Source organism: Urocitellus parryii, chromosome 3 (assembly GCF_045843805.1).
Source record: "Urocitellus parryii isolate mUroPar1 chromosome 3, mUroPar1.hap1, whole genome shotgun sequence".
NCBI lineage: Eukaryota > Metazoa > Chordata > Mammalia > Rodentia > Sciuridae > Urocitellus > Urocitellus parryii.
The window spans coordinates 120,918,008-120,932,350 of record NC_135533.1 but is presented as its reverse complement, the minus strand read 5'-3'; the positions used below and the strand labels follow the sequence as shown (position 1 = coordinate 120,932,350).

The following is a 14,343-nucleotide window of genomic DNA, read 5'->3' as shown; positions in this document are numbered from 1 at the left end:
TATACAACCTCATACAAGTAATGAAGATACATTAGAAGAAACATAAATTTATAAATTATGAATAATATTTTTACATCAATTTTTATATACTACAAAAATAACTCTTCCTCAATATTAGCTTGATAAATCATAAAAAATTTTAGCATACATTTATGTAAATCTGTTCATTATTTCATGAAAATGTATACATTTAGCCGCTTTATTGTCAATTGATATACTTGAAGGCAACATTAGTCACTCCTTGAAGGAACTGCAAGATAACAAGCTCAGTAGCTGAAGATCTATCAGAGCCCAGTGTGGAAGGAGCCCTGAGGGTAATGGGAGTGGAGTGCGTGGCTTTCTGGGGGCTGGTATACAACAGGACCTACTGGGTTTTCAGTCGCCAGGAGCAGCAAGGCAGTGAGGCCTAAAGCCATGGAGGCCATATAGCAACACCAGCACCCTCCACTGACCCCTTCTCAGCTGTGCCAGGGCCGTAGAAGAGGCGGACACAACCATGGTGGAAGGAAGAAAGTGGAAGTGCAGTTCTCTGCTGGGCTTTTGGGCTCTGCAGCAGCACTTTAGGCAGCAGCAAACACTCACAGCAAGGAGGAGGAGAGCTTCCAGAGCAAGCACTTTTGGAAGATCATCAATGCCTTCCACTATAATGATACCTGTATGCATAAGCCAGTGAACCAAACAAAAAAACAGTTTACATCAGTTCAAGATAATCAACAGAAACTCCTTGCTCAGTTTCTTCTTTACTTGGACAAGATTTGAAAATGCATGGATTATAATCAAGAAATATTACTGATCATTGTGAATGATTGCATACGTATTTTTGAAAATAAAGAATATGGAGAAGATGATAGATACAGTGTGGCAATTCCAGTATGAGTCTCTCCAAGTTGTCCCATCAATGACCCAGAGGGATTTTCTTCTTTCTCTTCTGTTAGAAGAGAGGATGTTTAGTCTCCATTGGGTGGGCTCTCTCTTGTCCAGTGAGGAGGCCCACAGAACAGGTAGAAGAGAGTGTGGCTGCAGAGTCGCTAATCAAGACCTCCAGAGACCAAGCTGAAAGCAGTTCTGATTTTATTGTGTAGTTACCATGTATATATATTCAGGCAGTAGCTAAGCAGATTATAAGAAGCCACCAATACAATTTCTGGTCAACTGTCCCTGTAGTGACCAATCAAAGAGTGGGCTGTGGAGCAAGTGCAGGAACTGCAACATGCAGGGTTGTGCCTACAAGGTAAACGGTTTGCAGCTCACATGCTTAGCATGGGGGAGTGGTTCGCTACTCAGACACCCTTAACATATGCCATGTATGCAGTACTCCATGCACTTGTCCCCACACTCCATAGCAATTCAGTTCTGGACCTCTCCTGAGTAAAGATTGCTTAACTATATTGTGGTTTTTAAGATTAATGAACCTTAATCTATTGGGTAAAATGAGGCCACCATAATTTCTTTCATTTAGCATCTCAAGCTTCACTTGAATCCCTAATGAGGGGAATGGAAAGATTATGCCAGCCTCAACATTTGATATGGATAAGTTATAATCCACATTGAAATAGTTTTTGATAGACTAAAGTGAAACTAGAAAAGCAGAAAGCCTACTGCCAGCCAATCAAAAAACATTTTTTTTTCCAAAAGAGAGATCCTCTTTAAGTAAATATTCTGGTAACTGGTGCTAGATTAGGAAAACTGGACTGGGAATAGCTGTGCTAGGTTATGCTTGTCAAGGGAAACTGATGTGATACAGCAATTTGTATACGGGGTAAAAGGGGGAGTTCATAATCCACGTGAATCAAACCGTGTAATATGATGTATTAAGAACTATGTAATGTTATGAATGACCAATAAAAAAAAAAGAAAAGAAAAAAAAAGAATATGAATGGAGATTTTTTAATGCTCTTTTCTTCCAACTTTGTTCTGAACAGATGTTCTGAAATTAACAAGTATAAACTTTATCCCTTGGATTCATCAGTTTAGCAATAACCAGAGTTTAGCTAATCAGATATGACCCATATCCTTCCCCTGATATTGACCCCTACATTCTTCTTCCTGGTTTTAACTTTTCTATGTCAGCAGGAGATTTATTTAAAATTCAATATTTGGGACTGTATTGCCACCTGTTTCTTCATAGGCACAGCTCACAATGTGATTGACTATATTGATACAATATGGAAACTGTTCAAGCCAGGTAGAATTTGGATAAATCTTGGTCCTCTGTTGTACCACTTGGAAAATTTGGCAAATGAACTTTCCATAGAACAAAGCTATAAAAAATGATGTTCAGCAACAGATAGAGGTGGAAAAAAGAATCCATATTGTCAACATATACTGTGAAGGATCTCTCTATGATGAAATACTACTATGAACTTGTCTTATTATTATGATTGCTTTAGTTATCTCTTTGGCAATTTGGATTAGAGGGACTTAATGTGATAGTAGCATATGTCATGGTTTTGATAAGAAAACTTAATTGAAAATTTTAGATGCTATTGTCCCATGGATTGTGGGAATCAGTACTGGATTTAACATCTTTGTGGTTGAGGGCAGGTTCTGCATACAGTGAGGGAGCATTTTTATCTTGACTCTTGTTAAGCAGGATAGGGTTCCATGGAGCTAATTTGAGTTGTCAATTTTAGAAAAACTGAAACCTGAGGTTTTAAAATGCAAAGTAAAACTATGATGTTTTTGTGTTCCTCAGTACTTGGCAGGCATATATTTGGAAGGAATTCTCATTACCTACATGAATGAAAATGACATTAATTAATTGCAAGTGCAAAATTATTATTTAAAGAAAAAAAAGAAACTTACAAAGGAGTGTAAGTATTTAAAAACATCAATTGAACAGCAAGAAATGCATGCAGTTTTGAATAATTTAAAAAATGTCTTTTATATACTGACTAGTCGGTATAGTGATACCAGATTTCAAACTATATTACAGAGCAATAGTGACAAAAACAGCATGGTACTGGTACCAAAACAGGGTGGACCAATGGTATAGAATAGAGGACACAGAGACTAATCCACAAAGTTACAACTATCTTATATTTGATAAAGGGGCTAAAAGCATGAAATGGAGGAAAGATAGCATCTTCAACAAATGGTGTTGGGAAAACTGGAAATCCATATGCAACAAAATGAAACTGAATCCCTTTCTCTCTCCATGCACAAAAGTTAACTCAAAATGGGTCAAGGAGCTTGATATCAAATCAGAGACTCTGCGTCTGATAGAAGAAAAAGTTGGCTCCGATCTACATATTGTGGGGTCAGGCTCCAAATTCCTCAATAGGACACCCATAGCACAAGAGTTAACAACAAGAATCAACAAATGGGACTTACTTAAACTAAAAAGTTTTTTCTCAGCAAGAGAAACAGTAAGAGAGGTAAATAGGGAGCCTACATCCTGGGAACAAATTTTTACTCCTCACACTTCAGATAGAGCCCTAATATCCAGAGTATACAAAGAACTCAAAAAATTAAACAAGAAGAAAACAAATAATTCAATCAACAAATGGGCCAAGGACCTGAACAGACACTTCTCAGAGGAGGATATACAATCAATCAACAAGTACATGAAAAAATGCTCACCATCTCTAGCAGTCAGAGAAATGCAAATCAAAACCACCCTAAGATACCATCTCACTCCAGTAAGATTGGCAGCCACTATGAAGTCAAACAACAACAAGTGCTGGCGAGGATGTGGAGAAAAGGGTACTCTTGTACATTGCTGGTGGGACTGCAAATTGGTGCGGCCAATTTGGAAAGCAGTTTGGAGATTCCTGGGAAAGCTGGGAATGGAACCACCATTTGACCCTGCTATTGCCCTTCTCGGACTATTCCCTGAAGACCTTAAAAGAGCATGCTACAGGGATGCTGCCACATCGATGTTCATAGCAGCACAATTCACAATAGCTAGACTGTGGAACCAACCCAGATGCCCTTCAATAGATGAATGGATAAAAAAAATGTGGCATCTATACACAATGGAGTACTATGCAGCAATAAAGAATGACAAAATCATAGAATTTGCAGGGAAATGGATGGCACTAGAGCAGATTATGCTTAGTGAAGCTAGTCAATCCCTAAAAAACAAATACCAAATGTCTTCTTTGATATAATGAGAGCAACTATGAACAGAGAGGGAGGAAGAGCAGGAAGAAAAGATTAACATTAAACAGAGACATGAGATGGGAGGGAAAGGGAGAGAAAAGGGAATTTGCATGGAAATGAAGGGAGACCCTCATTGCTATACAAAATTACATATAAGAGGTTGAGAGGGGAATGGGAAAATAAACAAGGAGAGAAATGAATTACAGTAGATGGGGTAGAGAGAGAAGATGGGAGGGGAGGGGAGGGGGGATAGTAGGGGATAGGATAGGTAGCAGAATACAACAATTACTAATTGGGCATTATGTGAAATTGTGGATGTGTAACCGACGTGATTCTGCAATCTGCATTTGGGGTAAAATTGGGAGTTCATAACCCACTTCAATCTAATGTATGAAATATGATATGTCAAGAGCTTTGTAATGTTGTGAACAATCAATAAAAATTAAAAAAAAACAACTATATACTGACTAGCATTTTTTACAACTTGTATCAAAACAAAGGAACTTTTTCTCAAAAAGACAAAAACAGATTGACACTGGTGGATTTGTTTTGTTACCTATTATTTATGTTTACTATCAGGGATAATTCTTTAGTAATGTTATCTATATTTCTAAATAACAGATACATTTTAGTTAAGTCAGAAGTTATTTACTTCATTTGTTTTATTTCTCCTTCATATCATGAATATTGATTTTAAATGTTTTATATAAATTTGCATCACTTTTTTCTTGTAGCTCTTTCAGTTAATATATTCTAAACTTGAAAATGTGGTACCAATCAATAATAGAAGTGTCACTGGAGGATTTATTTACTTTTGTATTCCTTATATTTAGTTTTAAGATACTAAAGTATGTAAGCCTTAACATTTTTTTTCTTAAATTAGCTCTAAATACAAATGATTTTTTTTCAAAATGATCAGTGCATTAGCTCTGTTACCTCTATTTTTTTTCATTCCATATTCTGAAATAGTGCAGATTACTGAATGTTAAATGAGCAAGGTGTTATATATATGTAATATAAAGAGAAGCTGTATAAATCACAGTCTAAAATTATGAAGTTTGGGAACTATAAAGTGTATTGTATTTATATGTAATTCTCTTTCTAAAAGTTGCCACAAAGGCTGATTTGGAAGCTACAGATTAGCATGAAATCCCTTGCAATTTAATGTGTCTGATTGACTTAATTTTTCTTTAATATTAATTTTCTTGATTTTCATAGACAATTGCTATGAAGCTGGAAAAAAATAAGCTCGATAATCATGATTTGAAAGAGGATCTTTCTGTTGCTTCAACTGTGAGTTGAGCTTACAAAGGATTTTCCTGTGCTGTAACAACATGATGAATTTCTGAACAATTATTTAAAAATATAAATTTTACTATACTTGCCAATGATGTTTTTTTTAATTTAATTGATTCTTTCTAGTTATACATAACAACAGGGTGCTGATATAATTATAAAAGCAAGGAATAGAATTTGCTCCAATTGAATTCCCACTATTTCCCCTTTCCCTCGCCTCCTTCCTCTGTTCCCCTCTCCCTAATCCACACATCTTTCTGCTATTTACGTTTAGTTTTTGCTTGCTTTGGTTAGTGTCTTGTGGATATACAAATATTGTGAAATAGTTTTTCTAAAATGATTTAATTATCTAAAACTGAACAACAAAAACCTAGCTTTTGTTGCAACATTTTTATCTGTATTCAGATAAAATTTGCAAACAAAAATTGTATGTTTTAAGGAGTACAATGGGATGTTTGGATATGTATATACATTGTGAAACCATTGCCACAATTGAGCTAATTAACACATACACAAGCTCACATACTTGCTTTCTTTCTCAGTCTGTATGTTGAGAACATTTAAGATCTACTCTCTCAACAAATATCCATTTACAATATTACTAACTGCAAGAAGCTTGCTGGGGATGACCTCTCCAGAGGTTACTCATTCTGCATGAATGAAACTTGACAACTTTCAACCAACAGTTTCCCACTTTCCCCAACTCCAATCATCTGGCTGTTACCATTTTACTTTCTGCTTCTATGTGTTTAATTGGTTTAGATTTCACGTCTAAGAAAATTTCCTTATCCACTTATTTCACTTAGCATAATGTCTTCTAGGTTCACAAATTCTGTTGTAAATGACAGGTTTTTCATCTTTTAAAAGACTGAATATTGTTCTAGGAATAATATGGCTGTCTTGTTTATACATGCAAACATATATATTAAAAATGCCAAGAAATTTGACAATAATTTTTCTCTACAAATGTTAAAAAGGTATATCAAATTAACATCTACTTAAAGGGAATGACTACAGATTTTGTTAATGTGGTAGCAGTTGTCTCCTAAGAAAGACCACAAGTGGAGGAACAATAATTAGGCAAAAGATCACAATCAGGAAATCTAAGTACAAAGGAGGTGATGAGAGAAAAGATTCATTAAAGAATGAGTCTAGAGCTAGCAAATGCAGTAGACAGCTGGCAAATTCATAAGCATTGCACAGAAATTTCAGATGGAAATTCTGGTAAGCTGGAACAAATTTGCTGAATCCTGATGCTCCTAAAAATTCACAAAACTAATTTCATATCAAAATGAGCAACATAAATATATGAATTCCATTTCCCTAAAAAGATATTGCAGGGGAAGAAAGAAGAACTGAATAATGCCACTACAAAACACAGAAGTTTTCAGCCTTAGTAGGACTTATTTACTGAGTAATGTACTTTTCTAAAACTGAAGGAAAGGTTATTAGGAAAGGTAAAGTATAGAGGTTCATGGGATTAGACTAAGTGGAATGAAGGGAGGGAGGTGGGTTGGGAAAAGGTAAGACAGTATAATGAATGAGCTGTAACTTGCCTATGTTCATGCATGAATACAGGACCAGTGTAAATCCACATCATGTTCAACCACAAGAATGGGCTCAAAATTTTAATGGGTGGCACTCCATATATTCATAATATGTCAAAATACACCCTACTGTCACGTATATTTAACAAAAACAAGAACAAAATGATGAAATGGGATTAATGATCAGAATGAGGGAAGTGGATGGACAGAAACCAGGAGAGAATAAGCAGACATTGGAAGATTACTTCAGTATTAAGAAGTAAAGCAGAAGAAACAGTGAAGGGTTGGCCTGACAAGAAACAGAAGGTTAAAGAGGAGGAAATATTTCAAAGAAATTAAGCAAGAGATAATGAGAGATCTGACCCAAAATGCCAAAAGCCAAAATGAGAAAATGGTGCTAAAATGAGAAAAAAATATAAACAAAGGTTCAAAGCAAATATTAAACACTAACTCAAATTATTTTTTTCTGGAAATAAAACAATGCTTTGGGCTGGATTTTTCAAGAGAATTCTGAGCACTGACTGGGAAGGATGAATGGTAAGCGATATCCTACAGACATCTGGCCTTTAAAGAAGAAAAATCCTTTGTTGCATCCAGAATAAAGGAGCAAATGATGATGAATAAATGTCAAGTAGAAACTCCTCACCCTCTTAGTGAGAAACCCTCTTCACCTGAGGAAAATAGAGCAAGATACTGAGGAGTCTCAAGGGTAGCTGTGGGGAGCCATGGATTTGATAACATCCAAGATTCTTTATAAGAATAAATGCCCAGACATCCAAAGCATCACGGAAGACCTCCAGTAATATTGCTCCCATTATTGAATTCAGTCAATAAAAATCCCTATAGTGTCTTTCATATGGCAGATTGTGAGTGCTAAATTTTAAGTTACTGTGTTCAATTAAGAGAAAATGAGAAACATTTGTGGCGCTACAACAGGAGAGGTGCCCTGGCCCTGCCTGCCTCTGCCTCCAGTCTTGCAAGAGAGCTCCGTCCAGGAAGGGTGGCCAGAGAACATTGGGCAGAGGCAAGTGAGGGCTGCTGCGGTTTTGGCATTGGGCCCTGTGCTGGTGCTCTTGCAGAGCTGGATACCTAGTCTCTAGCAGAGGGCAGCCAAGGCTCCACCCTCAGCCTGATTCCTCCTCTCTGGCGGCAACTGCTGGAGCAAAGGGTGGAGTGAGCTGCAGATCCTGGAATATGGTGGGGGAAATGGAAACAGAGAAGCTGAAGCCCACCTCAGATTACCTGATGCAGCTGAGGAACAACAAGAAGCTCTTGAGCAGGCTGCCCAACTTCTATGGGATCTTCAACCACCTCCAGTGCCTGCTGGAGGAAGAAATTATCAGAGTATAGAAAGGCATGTACATACTGAACGGCAGTACAGAGAAAATGAGCGCAGAATTACCTGTTTTGCTGGGAGACCTACTGTTCAATTAGAAGAAAAATTTATGTTTCTGTGAAAGAATACCCACATTTTAATTTTGTTAGAAGAATCTTTGGATCCAGAGGACTTACAACTAAACAGCTTGAAGCAGACATTGTATGTAAAATAATGGTCGGAGGCAAAGGCTCAATGAGGAAAAGGAAGAGGAACAAGTTAGATGCAAACCCAATTGGGAGCATCTAAAAGAGTTACATATACTAATCACTGTGGGAGATGCTCAAAACAGCAGAAATAAAACTGAAGAGAGCAATTGAAGAAGTTAAGAAACTACTGATACCTGCAGCAGAAGGAGAAAATAGCCTGAATAAGATGCAACTGATGGAGCTCCTGATTCTGAATGACACCTGCAGAGATGCTAATGTTAACTCACCAGCCTTTGCCTATTCTCTCCTGGCAATAGCCCAGGCTGCTCCTTGGATCATAACTGGTCCTGTGCCTGTCCTCCCACCAGCTGCCCTGAGTATTCTTACCAGCTGACCCTACCGTAATGCCTTTGATTGAACAAATACAGACCTCTGTTATGCCAAAAGGAACTCCTCAACCAGTTACTGCAATGGTCCCTTCAGGGCCTGAGGCTGGGTTCAATATACATCCCCTACAAATACTCTTACACGGTTGCACCCACTACATCAATCCTTGAGTGCCCTATTGAACACAGTGGTGTATTCGGTGTGGTGGCAACTGAAGTTTCAAGGCATAATGTAATCACAGAGTAAGCTGACTGGTTACTAACCTATGAATTTCTGACCTCTGAACTCCACCCAGTGATGATTCAACCATGCCTGCCTGCTAATCATTTAGTGGTAATTGCCTCTGCTTGCCTGTGATCAGAGTTGTGAGCTAAGGCGCTTGTCTGTTTGTCTTACTATCCAATCAAAAAGAGACAAAGAAATTATTGTTCTCCAGCTCAGCTTTTGTTTCCTCTGTTTGGGTGAAAGTGGTTCTATAAACTGCACCGAATAGAAGTAAAGCAATAAGGCCCAATTCATCCCACAGCACTGACCATCTTTCAATGTGCACCCCCAAGCAAATGGCAAGAAGGCCTCCTTAAGGAGGGAGACAGATGGCCCCTAACTACTCAGTGACAGAGGCAGTTACTGTGAGAGACTTCTAGGAACCTTTTCTTCTCATGGGGAAGTCAATCTCTCTGAACTGCATGATGATGCATCGTGCATGAATCTTCTTCAGTAAGGTAAGTCATTGGTGAAGTGATTCAAAAAGTATTTCAAATTTGATGTGTGGTTTAATTGCTTCAGTGCCCCTTCAGAACAAAACTGCAACACTCTTTTTAAAAGATGGATATCTAAGTTAAAATTACAGAAATTTTATTTCATATACCCTTAAATTTTTTTTTGAGAGTAAGGTACATGCATTATGTGTTACATTACTGGGCAAAATGTTCAAGTATTTTTTAAACTTCCCTTATAGAAAAGAACCATTAAGGATGTAAAATGTGTGCTTACATATTGCTGTGTTCATGTAATGAAATTGTAGGTAAAACTAGTGCAATGAACATATAATAGACACTTTTACTATACAAAGGTGCTAGTGAAGAATAAAATGTATAAGTTTTTAGAAATGTAGAATTTTATACTTTCAAGTGTTATAAACAAGAAAAAGAACAAAGAGACCCTTTATTTCATTAAATGAAAAGACCAAAAGAGCATTTTCATCTTTATTTTTTAAGTATTGGAATAAGTCTAAAGAAAAGAAAGTGCCTTATTTTCCTTGATGGTCATTTAGTCCAGTGTCTTGTAAGATCAGCTCCTGCCTCAGAATAAGAATTAATGCTACTTAGTCACCTCATATGTGAACGAAGATGTGAAGGGAACAAATGAGTCGAGGGCTTGAATTATATGATTTGTGCCACATTACCTTGAGGCAAATTTGCCAAATATGATACTGTGAAAAAAATTGATATCTGTTATAATATCAGACTAGTAAGTTTTAAAAAAACATATCATAATTGAGTACTTTTTTGTTACAACCTTCAAAGCCAACCCAAAGAATTTTGAGATAAAAATTATGGGTGATCTGAACAACAGTTGATAGAAAAATTAGAGCCTTATTCTATTAGGAGAAGGAGTGTGTGTGGTTTTTTTTGTCCATACTGGAGATAATAATATACCTATCAAAATTTTCACAAATATGAATTTTTGTGAATTTCATTCCAGACAACAGTGTTTTTTAATGATCCAAATTTAACCAGACTTGTTGATAGCATACCAGGTAACTTGCATAGTCCATCTCTGCTAGCTTCAGCAATATCCCTCCATCTTCCCACATATGCCCTTTTTTGCCACTTTTTTTAACTTTAAAAGAATGTGAAAAAGGAGCATCATTGTGCATATGAATATTAATTCAGGTTAAACCTCCAAATTCTCATAAAGTAGTTTTATAGTTCAAAAATTTGCATATAAGCCTATATCTAAACACTAGAGTAAATCATTAACTGCTTAGTACCAAAGGTGGCAAGTCTCAAGTGACAAATATTACCTTATCTACTCTTCCCTCTTTCATATTTTCTTGTCTTCACAGTCAATGTTAGCAGAAGCTCAGTTAGCACCTTCACAGTGACCTCTCTATAAAGTTGTCTCACTTGGATCCATTTTTCAGTTTATGTCCTATGCAATAGACAGTCGTTTTGTATTCTAGATTTGGTTTAATGTTCCACTACTCTATTTACACATACCATTGCTTTGATTTATTTACATACAATATATGCTGTGTCATTATGATTTTTATTTGTTTACTGGCTGAATAAATTTGTGAAACTCAAACATTTGATGTGATAGTTTAAAATGATACCAGTATTTTATACAGCTTCATCTTAACTATGTTAAACCTGGACATTTAGATGTTTATCAAAGGGCTTTTATGGGGAAGGAAGTAAATATATGACATAACAGATGTGTGATATTAATGAGTAATGTTGGCTGTGAACAAACTTTTGAAAATTTAGTGGAAAAAATATCGGATCAACAGAAAAGAAGTATGATTTTGAAATTTGAATGCCTTGGTTCTTAGTATTATAATTGTTTATTGAATTTATTTTTTATTACACTATATAGTTTTTAAGACTTTTTTTCTGACAGTATTATGCAATTTTTAACCTGGGCAAATGGGTGTGTCACTGGTGTGTTACCATAGAGCTGACGTGTGTTTTTTGTCTAGTGTTTATTATCTTAGTAGCTGATATTCTATATATATACCATAATAAAGTATTGCCTATGAGAAACCTGTATTTATAGTCATGGTTACAAGTTTATAATGTATTTTTCTATCTTGAATTATATATATGCAATATGACATTTAAAAATAACTTTTTCTTGATTTAAAAAAGAATACAACATGCAAAATCCACAATTTGATAACTGAAAATTGCCAATTGTTTTGCAGTATGTCATTGTATTGAGTGTCTTGACTTTCTTGGGATTTTAGTTAGTTAGATAATAAATGAACACATTAATTAGACATCTTTGAGTTTTAGTTGAGTGTCTGCAATAGACAGTCGTTTTATATTCAGCTAGCTTTACATTTTAAGTATTTGATTCTTTGCTGTTTCCATTAACCCATAGCATTATTTTAGTAAATGTTTTAATACAAAATTAAATTTAAAAGAAAATAGGAAGGTGAAGATATGGGAGGAGAGGAGTGGTGGTGATGGGGGTACTCTAGGGTAACTGCTTAGTAATTCATTAAGATCAACCTCAAGGAAATCTACCTCTGTTTAGTGTGTTTTCCTGTGATGTGTTTTATTTTATAAAATGGGTAAATGTTATTTAATACAAAACTCTAACATTAAATACTATCATTTAATTTATTTAACAAAGCAGACATAAATCTATACAGTTCTACATGATACAGAACTGTGTATCATGTGAGAGAGGAAAACCAGCAAGGCAGCTCCTGCACCATGTCCTGGTGGCTAATTCCAGCTTCTCTATAAGGCAAGCTTCACCTCTTGTGAGTCCCAGGACCAAAGATTGTTGCCCTCCCAGGTGTCCTTGTAGCAATCTGTAACAAAGAATCAGGTGAGGGGTAACTTGGGAGGAGTTGCTGTCCTTTCCTCAGGTTATGCAAGGTGACTTTGGGCCCTGATCTCCACTGAGACCTAGTCAGGGAGCACTGAGGCTAGTATGCTGCCCTCAGCTGAGGGTGTTGTCTGTGAGCAGAGTGTCTACGAATGTCCTCAGGAGCAAATTCCCATGGACATTCACCTTCACAACCTTCTGAGGCTGCTTCCCTAGAGAGTCAACATGAGGCAATGAGAAGGGTTCTCTAGGACATTTGGGTATAAAGGCTGAGTAGCACACATCTGGGACCCTGAGGAGCATCACCTGTGATGACACAGGGTGGAGCAAGGACCCTGCTCCTCTAGCCCTACTCTCTATAGCTCCATCCTCAGAGAGCTTCCTGTACTGATTTTAACCATAATTGTACCTCCTCTTGCATGGTCATGGTCACATGCAATAGGGGCCACTTCAGTGCTCTCCTTGCTTCTGATGGATTGCATAAAGTGCAACAAAGAATGTTAGAGGAGCAGTGGAGAATATGTGCACTTATTTGACTTCTGCTTTCCCTCCCATTCTCTCCACGTTCACATTTCCTCTTCCTAAACTTATTTATCACCTTTGCTGCCTTGAGCCCATATTTTAAGTCAGGACAGGATCCCTGAAACCAGGTTCCTGTTGGGAGAATTACTTTCTAATTGTGTAATCTTGACATAGGAAAGGAAGGCAACATTCATGCATGATCAGAGCCACAAGGGCAATGAAGCCAGTTGCGCAGAGATGGCTAGAACAGAGCGACACTTGTGTCCCATGTATCAGGAAAGAATGCAGTGTTTTTGAGGTCCCAAAAGCTCAATGCATGGCCATGAAGGTTTACTCAGGATGATTCAGGGGTGCAGCATGAGGTAAAAAACCAGGGGAAAACTAAGAAATTTGATGTAGAGAGATTAACAGACATTAAAGTCTAAGAACTTCAAATATCTGAATAAAAATTCACCTTTAGAAAACTCATAAAAATTTGGAAAGAGGAAATATGGAGAAACTACAAAGAATTTCTACATAAGAAAGGATAAATAAGACACTCCAATAGAAAATCAATTACTTGCAGATTTCTGGTCCTTTTCTCCTCATCCTCATCCTCAGAATCTGTTACAATGTCTTCTCTATGGATGAAGGCTGTATTTGTGAAGAAGTGGCCTTGGATAAAGGAAAGGAAGAGTTAAAGTTAAGGTGAGAACTTGAGTTGCTGCTGCTTATGGTGTTCTGTAGCCCAAAGTCAAAGCTCTCCATTCTTCCTCTTGTCTGCACTCCTGTCTTCTGGCCTCCATTACCTCACCTCTGCAATGAGGAATAGATATGGGATCCCAAGAGCTCTTTTTCAGTTCACATCCTACCACTGTACTCAGTAGGGATGTCTGTATCATCCTGTTCCTCCAAGAGGAAGCCACTATCTCCCTGAGTTTCTGGACATAGGGCTCTTGAATATGAGCAAATTCAGATTTTTCCTTCTAGTCCCAGGGTTTAGAAATTAGATGAAGACTGGAGGTGAGAGACATGTTCAAGGATGAACTTCTCTTACTCTTTTATAGGAAAACACAGAGGCCTGTCCAGGTAGCACTGAGGAAATTTTCTTTAAATCCTCCAAATATGGAAATGTCTTTTAAATGAGAAGTATACAATAAATAGAAGATAAAGTGCTGCTATATGGACAGAATATGCAGAGGGATTTTATCCACTGTATAGAAAACTTTGACTCCACATTCATAAACTACCACTTAGAAAGTATTTCCCACTAGATTCCTTTCATTACAATGTCAAACCCAAAGCCCAGATCTAAATTTTTTTCATGCACAGTTCCTAAGAAATGTCTGCCAATGTAAGCCAACCTATTTGATGGTTAGTAGAGGAAAATGCAGGACAGAGTTGGTCTTATGGGGAAGAT

The 14,343-nt window shown here is 36.9% G+C and overlaps 2 pseudogenes; both read left to right on the top strand.

The window, feature by feature from the left end:
* Positions 1-504: 504 nt before the first annotated feature.
* LOC113176509 (carnosine N-methyltransferase-like) lies at positions 505-2,381 on the top strand (annotated as a pseudogene).
* Positions 2,382-8,141: 5,760 nt separating this feature from the next.
* LOC113176510 (KH domain-containing RNA-binding protein QKI pseudogene) lies at positions 8,142-9,104 on the top strand (annotated as a pseudogene).
* Positions 9,105-14,343: the final 5,239 nt, after the last annotated feature.